Source organism: Pteropus vampyrus, unplaced genomic scaffold (genome assembly GCF_000151845.1).
Source record: "Pteropus vampyrus isolate Shadow unplaced genomic scaffold, Pvam_2.0 Scaffold451, whole genome shotgun sequence".
NCBI lineage: Eukaryota > Metazoa > Chordata > Mammalia > Chiroptera > Pteropodidae > Pteropus > Pteropus vampyrus.
The window spans coordinates 445,380-455,573 of NW_011889232.1; the positions used below are offsets into that span (position 1 = coordinate 445,380).

General features: G+C 42.0%; 1 long non-coding RNA gene and 1 pseudogene across 1 annotated transcript in view; both read left to right on the top strand.

The window, feature by feature from the left end:
• The window catches only part of LOC105306617, a 226,986-nt gene that overhangs the window by 87,783 nt on the left and 129,009 nt on the right, over window positions 1-10,194 (top strand). The window lies entirely within an intron of this gene.
• LOC111732379 lies at window positions 6,561-6,683 on the top strand (annotated as a pseudogene).

The window sequence follows — 10,194 nt, forward strand, 5'->3', positions numbered from 1 at the left end:
AAGAATTCCTGTTCTGCTGTCTGGTGCTCACCTCTGTAGTAAAGTGATTACCTCCTAACAAGATGGCAGATTCCTGGGTGACAGGGTCAATTGTCATCTTCGTTATATCTCCTGTATTCAATATTGATTGAATGAAAATGTGAAGAACCATTTATTTGCTTTGTGGCACTGAGATTTCTGGCTTCTGATGTGTATTACAATTTCCAACTTCTTACTTACTTAGACTTATTTAGAAAACTCATAAAAGGTCACTTAGGGAAGACCAAATTCTTGTTATATTTATGCTACTCTTTCTTCCTTTCAAATATGAAAGTCAAGAAGGAAAATTGAAACCATCCATATATTGAATTTTGTAGTCAAGAAATTCAAAGCAAATGTAAGAAAAAAAAGACCTTTGTTCAAGACATTAAGGTATGAAATAAAGATAAAGCTATTTTCTCTGTTTTTTTTTCTTTTTTTGTGCATGAAGAATATTCAAAATGTCAATCAAAATCTTGTTAGCCTTTCAAATTAACTATGACGTTATCATTATTTTCAGATAATATTATCTCTGGTAAGCCTGAACATCTCAGTGAAAACAAATTTAAAAAGAGAATTTAGTAGGGTTAAAAAACTTATTGTGCAGAACTCAGTGTAAGTTTTCATACACAAATCAAGTAAACACTTAAATTTTGGAAGAAGAAGCCCTGTTTATACTATCAACAAAAAGGATAACATATCTAGGATGAAATCCAGTCAGAATGTGTGGGACCAACACGAAAAGCTTCAAACGTCTACTGTTGGCATAAGAGGAGGACTGAACATGTGGCATGTTTTTATATTGAAAGATTTGGTATTGTGAAAATGTTAGTTCTCCATAAATTAATCTATAACCATTATAGCTATGTAATTATTGCATTCTCAATGAAAATAACAAAAGGCTATTTTATGAATGCTCGCAAAGATACCGGAAAAGTAAACCTAAGATAGTATCGACTTTATCAGTCACATTAACTTCATAAATCTTAATGTAAAAAGGAAAACATAATTCATTAAATATCTATACAACTACATATAATGTAGTTGTATAGATATTATGTAACAAAATCGAATGACAGAAATATGCTTGTATAATAATTGCAAAAAGGGCAGAGATAAGAGAAGGAACATTCTTAAAACGCAGAGATAAGTACAAACCACACAATAGAAAATTAACCAAAAAGCAATTCATAGTTAAAGAAATATGAATAGACAGTAATCATGTGGGAAAAAAAGAACCTCAGTCTCATTAGTAAGTAAAAAAAAATGCACATTAAAATGACGTACATTTTAGCCTGCCAGATTGGCGAAGTTCGCTGATTCTGGGAACGCAGGGAGCTGGTAAATGCACTCTTCTGTTCTCTTGGTATAGACTGGTGCAGACCCATTGGTAGGCAATGTGGCTGACTTTCAAAATGTGAAATGTATGTATGCTTTGACTCCTCAAAAGAGCCAAATTCCCCTCCTAGGAAGACTTCCTACTTAGGAAAGGTGTAAAAAGTGTTATTGAAATTACAGTGGTCACAAATAAATGTTCTTTAATAGGAGACCAATTGAATTATGATAAGTGTTTATTTTGGATTACTAAGTAGTTATTTAAAAAGTTAGTTTTACAGATGTTGATGTAGGACAGTCTTCAAAACATACAGGGAAGAACGTAAGATATCAACTTTATATGTTACAATTTCTCCTGCACAAGTTGTTTGGGACTTGATGTGCATAAATATTTCAAAAGAATTGGTAAGAAACTAGTGTCTTCTAGATAATAGGTTACAAGAGCATATGAGAATTGATATTAGATATGATAACTAAATTTATACCTGTCTGTTTTCAGCTTATAGTCTATTTTTATAATAAAAAGCTGATTGCAAATAAAGATTATCAAGTTTCACCTAGATACTCTGCAGCTAGAGAAAGGCAGGATGCAATTTTTGAAAAATACTTTGGTAGGTTAGAAACAACCCAGCTTCTTATACAGTGTATCACTCTGTAAGAAAAATGCTTTGGTAGGTTAGAAACAACCCAGCTTCTTATACAGTGTATCACTCATATTGCTACGATGAATATAATCTAAACCAGGGGTCCCCGACCCCTGGGCCGCAGACCGGACCAGTACCTGTCCGTGGCCGCACAGCAGGAGGTAAACAGCCTCCGAGAAAGCGAAGCTCCAGCTGTACTGGCAGCTGCTCCCCAGCGCGGGCATCACCACCTCAGCTCCACCCCAGATCTCCAGGCATTAGATTCTCACAGGAGCCCTGGTCCCTGGTGCCAAAAAGGTTGGGAACCGCCGACCCAAACCTTTCTGTATTTTCAGGATCTGCTGCCTGGTAGCTGGATGTGGCGGGAATCACAGTTTAATTTGTTAAAGGAAGATATTGCTGCTTTAGTCCTGATTTTCTGAAAGGTATTTTTGCCCAAACACTCCCGTCCTCTCTGCGGCCCCTTATTCTCCCACCGTGGGCAGAACTTCCTAGCCTACTGCCCACTTCCTAGCTCTCCGCTCTGGGCCTGCCTGCAGCGAGCGAGCGGGCCTTCACTGCCCTGGGCCTGACCGTGAACCTGGGGACAGGCCCGCCCTGGCCGAGGAGGCCTCTTCGGCCAGCAGGGCTCAGGAAAGTCGACCCCATCGCCCGTTCTCCGGGCCAGCTTCTGTCAGACTCGGAGATAAAGGCCTCCATGTCCGACTCTGGTCTTACTGCTCATCTGAAGACAGATGGTTATGTATTGAGTCCCCTCAAACTCCAGCACTGTGTTGTGTAGGAACCATAACAGTCATGTGAACTCAACAGTGTAGACTCTGTTTATAGGTGAAGAACCTCGTACAGTTTAAGGCAGTAACTGAACTAGAACACAGATTTGGTACTTTTCTAGTAAATACAAGATTTCTCGGGAAAAACTAGTATTAAGAACAAAAGATTCCCTAGGAATTGTGTTTATTTTAACATAATATAATTTTAATATAATTAAATACTATAAACTTACAATTGATGAAGTTACACGTCACTGATGTGTTAGTGCCCTTCGCATCGGTTCAGGGAGACTGACCCTTAACGTCCCAGCGAGACCCGCGGACTCCACCTGGGCGCTCCCCACCCAGGGGCTGTCTGGGGAACTGCGCGTTTGCTTCTAAACTAGACGCCATAGGCCAAGCTTCACTCGGCAGGTTGTCACCTCTCATCACAACCTTATCAGAGGAGTTAAAAAAAATCCCATCTGTCCTGTACCGAAAAGACCTCAGCTAAATCACTGTCTGTGGGAAGTTGCTCTTATCACATATTTATAAGATGGAAGTTAGTTTATAGTTGAAGTTTCTTAAAATTTTGTGAAAAAGGTAGCTTAAAAATTATTTGGATAGACTGCCAAACACACAGTAGGGATTTTAGAAGCAGTAAGGCTAATAAAAGTAAGAGTTTTGTGTTTAGTTAATAGGTCTCCTGCTGAGCAGAAAATTAAAATCCCCAACTTGCAATGTGGAAAAGTAGAAATTCAAACCCTGGGTGTTTGTTATTTACGCTCAGGTAAAACCACCTAGTCCAGGTACTACTGTTTAATAGTGTCCAACAGGATTCTTAAATAAAAACTGTATACCAGTGATGAAAACAGTAGTTTAGCCTGGCTGACTTCACACTATTTTCAGTTCGTAGACAGTTAACTCGATATGGAATATAAGTGTGGATGTTCACACATGTGACACCTAAACAAGTTACCAAAAGAAATTGCATAGTTCTGATTTTTACCCATCTCCTCTTCCTAGGGAAAACCTTTCTTCCAAGTAGATAAAAGTACGACCTTTGTCCTGGTCCTTCTGTGTCTCCTTTTTAAATCATCTTCGCCTCAAAGCCTCAGCACCTTCAGTATTCCCCGTTCCAGGTCTGCACGGAGACAGTCACTTCCAGGATCACGGCTTCTACTCCAAGGGGACACAGAATCTTAGTTTCTCTGCTTGCAATTTTTAAAAAAATTTCCTACTAGGTGCAAGATTCAAGTATTTATGTTGCTTCATGTATTGTTATTGAGTGTGTCTATCAGCCGTTGATGCTTATAAGAAAGAAGTTTACATCGATGTCCTTAGAATTAAATTCATTGGAATCCATGTAAATATTTGGGTTTCCGCCATATTAAAACATCAACGGTTAGGCAAAAGGCAAGGCCGAGAGAGCAGCCCAAGAAACAGGCGGGCAGTGACCTCAAGCCCCGCCTCTCCCAGTCGGGCCTCCGTTTCCCCCGCCGCTTCCCCCGCCGCTTCCCTTCCGCTCCGTCCCGTGTGCAAATTTGGGTGTCTTTTCTGTGAACTACGGTCTCAACCCAGCCTCTGAAATACTTCTCTTTACCTATCGTGACCTGTTCTGAGGGGGGTTTGTGATCTGTGGTCACAGTGGAGTGAGGGATGGGCTGTTGCCTGTGAGCAGACAGGTCACAGGGTAGAGTGAGCCCCGTGTCCCCTGCACAGAGTCTGCTTGTCACCAGCTGGGAGCCTCAGGTTCCTCAGGTACAAGGTGGAGGTGACAGTCGTAACTGCTATGGCACATCGTCCTCCGTGCAGTCTCTAAACAGCCCCCTCCCAGTCAGGCCTTCTCTGCTGCTGGCTCTGTCTGCTCACTTTTTCTTGGGTACCTAGATACAGAAATCATCGAAAGGACAAACCACACAAGATGGTGTCATCTGAGGGGCTGTCATCTGAGGTGTCATCTGGGCCGTCGGGAGCTGGCTTTCCACAGGACAGATGTGATCACTTCCGCCTTACATCTTAGATTCCAAGGTTTGGAGAGAGAGGCCGAACCAATTACCTACATTCGAATTCCAGTCCCACACTCGATAGTTTTATGGGTTTATTTAAACTTTCTAAACCTCAATGTCTTTATTTGTAAAACATGTGTAATACACACCTTCCAGATTGTTTTAGAGATTGAAGATTATAATGGAAATATTCATATGTATTATATTATGTATTTATTAGATATATACACACACATATATAACAGATATGGGTATAATATTTTTCTGCAATCACAACTCTTGTCTCTTTATCTCTACATTACACAAGTTAATTTTAAGCAACGCCTTGTATTTGATATTTAGAATTCTCCAACGTGCATGATGTTTTGAACGTAACTTCACACAGATGTGCGTATGCCGTAATTATACAGCATTATTATAAATTATACAGCATTATTATAAATAATTATAAATTATTTTAATTTTATCCTTCAATCTTTAAGTGGGGCAGCCAGGGCTCTGTGCCTCACCGTAGCTCTCGGCAATTCTCCTTTCCCCAGCAGCCTCTCACCTGTGCGTGTGCGCAGACACCACCCTAGACCCTAGAACTCTGATACTTTTGGCGAGGAGCATTTTGAGTTGACTATATGCGAACTTAACTAGGTGGACACAGAAGGTAGTGCTGCATTGAGGTTCCCAAATGTGCTCTATTGAAAACCGTTACCATAATCATGTTTTTGGAGAGTAAATTTAGAGAAAAATAAAAAAAAAATATTATCCCAAAGACTGTGAAGCAGTGATAACATATTTTGGAATACTGTTGGTGATGCTGATGGGGACGAAATGCTCATTCATTTTAGACTTTGGGGTGTGAGCTAATGCCCCAGTTTTGCAATTATTTTTCATTTTATTTGAAGTTCTCCAGGGATTGTAAAGAGATTGATTAATATACATTTAAGTTTAACTGGCGTTGGAGAAAATAAATCCACAAATGCATTCTGAAGCAATTTCCTCTGGTGCAGTTATAACGGCAGGTGGTGACAGGGCCTCGCAGCCCCGGAGACTGCGTGTCACCACAGCGCGCCGAGGACGCGCTCTGGGTGCGTGTCTGCTCTGCCCATCGCCTGTCTCCTGTGCTCACCCTCAGACTGTTTGCCAGCACTTTGCTTGGATGAGGTACAAGACACGGAGTTTTGTCCAGACGTCTCCCTTTCCTTGTCAGAAAGTTACTGTCTTTGAGGAGATGGAAGGGCGAGGGCTTCGCGGACACTGGCTGTGCTTTCTTCCTCCTCGGGCGGCAGGTGGGCGGCAGAACCGCAGTGTCCGGCCAGAGTGAATCACGCCGACAGGCTGGCAAGGGACCAGGCCACTGCCGGGGCTTTGAGGCGATCGGGAGGAGAAACTAGGTGGGGGCGAGAATTATTTAAAACAACCAGAATAGTGGAGACCGCAGCGGGTCGGCTGGTCAGGCTGTACCCCTTCCCGCCCGGTGCTAAGCCGCCTGAGGCCTCGGCTGCCGCGGTGGGTCCCCGCGCGGGGACGCAGCTGGAGTAGGGCAGCCGCGTGCGGGGCGCCGCGGGCCTGGGCGTGGGGCGCTGTCGGGCTGGGGAACCCCCGTCGGTTCGTTCAGCCTTTTGTCGATGGTGCATAAGGCCACTTGCCTGGGAGAGCTAAAAATCTTGCAAATATTGAGTTCTTGCTATAATCAATACGGATCCAATTTGTAAAGATTCCAGCGATTTAGAGGTTTTGAAATACCTAGCACAGTAAATATGATTATTAGCCATGTGCCTAAGAGAACCTAGTAATTACAAAAATAAACTGCAGTCTACAGCCATACCACCCTGAACGAGCCAGCTCTCTCTCGTCTGATCTTGGAAGCTAAGCAGGGTCATGCCTGGTTAGTACTTGGATGGGAGACCACCTAGGAAGATCGGGTGCTGTAGGCATTAAAAAAATAAAAATAAAAATAAATAAATAAATGAATAAATTGCAAAGAAAGTTCATTCCATGAAAGTAAATTTGACTTAAATAAAATCAAATGTCCACTTAATGAATCTTTTTTTTTTTTTGTGCAAACTAAATTGTCTAACTGTATCTCTTTGATTGAAGAATAAATTATTCATCAGTGCCGTAATGGATGTGACCTAATACATGATCTGAAGTGCAGGTGTTTGGCAAACCCTTTATATTTTTGTGTGTAAACTAATTTCTGAGTTGCATGTAAAATGTGTCTTCTTCTGCGGAGGGCAGATTATCTAATAAAACTTTATTAGAACAGTACCAGCTTCTAGGCGTTTACAAGCTACTGTACAACTACACCTTTGACATATGCTGATCTCTGCCTCCTCCGCTGTACACTGTACCTATTTTAATCTATTTCACATTCTCCTTTCCATGTAGACCCTCTTTCCTTAGTAAAGGCGAAGGTACCTCCTTTCAGGAACCTTTATCTTTGTAACCTCTCAAAACAGAGAGGTAACAATGCCCCCCCACCCACGTGCTCTTCTTGACTCTGCTACAGCCATTGCCACCATCAAGAGGTAGAGTTCGTGTCCCCTTCCCTTGAACCTGGCAAGGTCTGTCACCGCATTGGCCAGCGGATAGAGTGGCAGTAACTGCCAGGCTAAGTCACAAAAGCAGAATGACTGCCACTTGGTTCTCCTGAAATGCGCATGCCAGAACTCAACCACCTTGCTGTGAAGAAGCCTCAGGGCAGCCTGAGAAGTTCATGGGGAGGCCCCCAGGCCCCTGCCCTCTGCCCCAGGTGAGCTGACAGCTGGCAGCTAGCAACCAGCTTGCCAGCCCCGTGAGTGAGCCACAGAGAAAGGGTCTTCCAGCCTCAGTGGCGCTGTTCCAGCCTCCGGCCCCGGGGTAGAGGTGAGCCATCCCCACCGAGCCCTGCCCCAAAATGAACAAAATAGAGATTGTTAGTGTTTAATAACTCCATGTTAGAAATAGAGTTTAATAACAACTAGTTTTGGCATTATTAATTACCTACATATTAATAAACATGCATAGTCTACATTCTATATATATAAAATGTATAAAATTGTTTAGGATATAATATTAGTTATTAATACATAGTTAATACTTATGTCGTTATAGTTAGTAATATTAGGAAATTATAACTTAATAATATCTGAGGACTTCAGTGTTCACCAGCTCTGAATTGGGGGAAAATTCTTGACCTCTCTTGACCTTGGTTTCTTCAGTTTTAAAATTGGGGATTATACTGGCACTTACCTCTCTGTGTTATGAGGAGGAAGAGGAATTTATATAGAGAAACTTACAGAGACAGTAGGCGCTCGGTAACTGTGCTGCGATGATGATGGATTCTTTACAGTGCCGATGGGGAGGACGAAGTGGAAAGAGGTCACCTTTGCCTGGGCCGAGTGCTTTCTCTATTATCTTTCCACTGCTGTATTCATGGGCCTGTTTCTGTGAATAGACTGAAACTCACTGAATTCAGGGAACTGGTCTCTGTTTGTTTTTGTTTTTGTTTTTTTTATATGCCAGACACAGGTACGCTTGTTGGACTGTTGAAGAACAGGCATTAGAGTGAGAAAGATAAATTTTATTTTGGACTCTAGGGCTTAGGACATGAGGGAGTATCCCTATTATTTGTGTAGAAGTCCCTGAAAATATGACCTTTGTGCTTATGAGAAAAGCAGAGATTTGAGTGATGATTGAAGACACAAGTGGAGGAATCCTCCATGGTATATGACTGAAAATACTACAAGGCAGTAAATGCTGTGAAGCCCAAAACTGAAAATATTACTTCTGACTGGTAAGACAGAGGATGAGTTCCCAGAGAGGGTGATAGTGGACAAGGTTCGTCTTTAAGTCTTGATGAGTCTTTGGAAGTGACTATTAATTATATTCAGATTTTCTTTCCAAAGTGAAGACTTAGTTCAGTTCTGCAATTAGCATTCAGAGAAAAACGGGATGTGAAGCTACATAGTTTAAGAGTAGTGGATTGTTGGATACGGAAGGGCAGTTATGAAGTTGGGCAGTTCTGTACAATAAAATGGGACCTCAAACTGTACACCTCAATATTTTCTGGAATTTGGGTGAATTATCATGGCTGTCAGAGTTCTCATTAAAATTTCATTGTCAGGTGTAAGTATCGAATGTTAGCATGAGGGGATTTTTGCGTTTTGTGTTTGCGTGCTCTGTCTGTTCGTTCGTTTTTAACTGCAGCGTGCGTTCTGTTTCAGCTGTGGTTTAATCGTTTTTGTTTTCGTTGTTTGTAGGTTAATACTTGTCATACCCTTTCCTCTTCTAAGGATTAGGGTGACAGTGACTCTACATCTTTGATCTTTATTTTATTCCTCGCCTCAACAACGTCTGGCATCTGCTTTAGGATTCTTCTTCAGATATAGTCAATAACCTCCAATCTATAATTCCAGAGGCCACTGAGTTGTGAAAAGGACCAAAGCTTATGAAAAGTCCTAGAAGGTTCCCCATGTTGGTGCTTATTAGAAGAGTGTGAAAGCTAAAGTTTTGGATCCGCTTATAAACTAAGGCAACAAGAGTTATGTGAATATCTTCTGCAATCATCATCTCCTGTGCCCGCCATCATGCAAAAAATATTTATCAGATGTGCTAGTATTTCCAGCACAGCTCTGATACAGAGGGATGTAGCAGTTGGCAAGGCCAAGTGGTTCTTATCGTCTTGGAGCCAACATTTTGGTCTCTTAAAACTGACGTTTACTGAAGTCCCCAGGTTGTTCGTTTGAACTTCGGATTTTGAGGTCTTGTGCCAGATCTCCTGAATGACAACCTCGAGCTGAGGCCAGTAAGCAAGTGAGGGATCTGGCACAGGAGGCCCAGAGCCTTAGAGCATGTGCTGCCCCCTGAGCTCCTGCCTCGCAGGCTACTCTTCCCAACTCGCCTCGCCGACCTCGTCCAGCCCACTGCATCCCCCACTCCATAGCTAACTCGTTTCTTCCTCTAAACCGTTAGCACCCAAGGACTTCCAAACTCATGGCCGGTTAATCCCAAATGAACTTGAACTAGCTTTTTTATCTTGCAACAGTTTTCTTCTGTCTGTAGTCATTCTTTATCTACATCGTAAACTCCTCAAATGCACAGGCAAGTGTATGATGCCTCTCGAAATCAGCCCGAAAGCTCAGTGAGGTGCTTTTGACATAGTGGGTGTGCAACATATAATTATTGATTAATCGAACTACAAATCAAGTATTAAGTAAACTCTGCCCTAATTCCAGCTCTATCTGTGACTCCTTATGTTGCGATTAGTCGTCCAAGCTCGTTCACTTTTGGCTTTTGTAGCATTGAACTATGTGGAGGGCACTTTCAACTCTGCATTCTGAGATGATGGCTGATTCTGAGATGATGTGGGGGCAAAAAAAACATAAGCTTTGCATGAATTGTAAGCAGTGGAGGAGGCTAGAAGAAGCAGGGTTTTATTTCAAAAGAAATAATTTCAGAAAAATA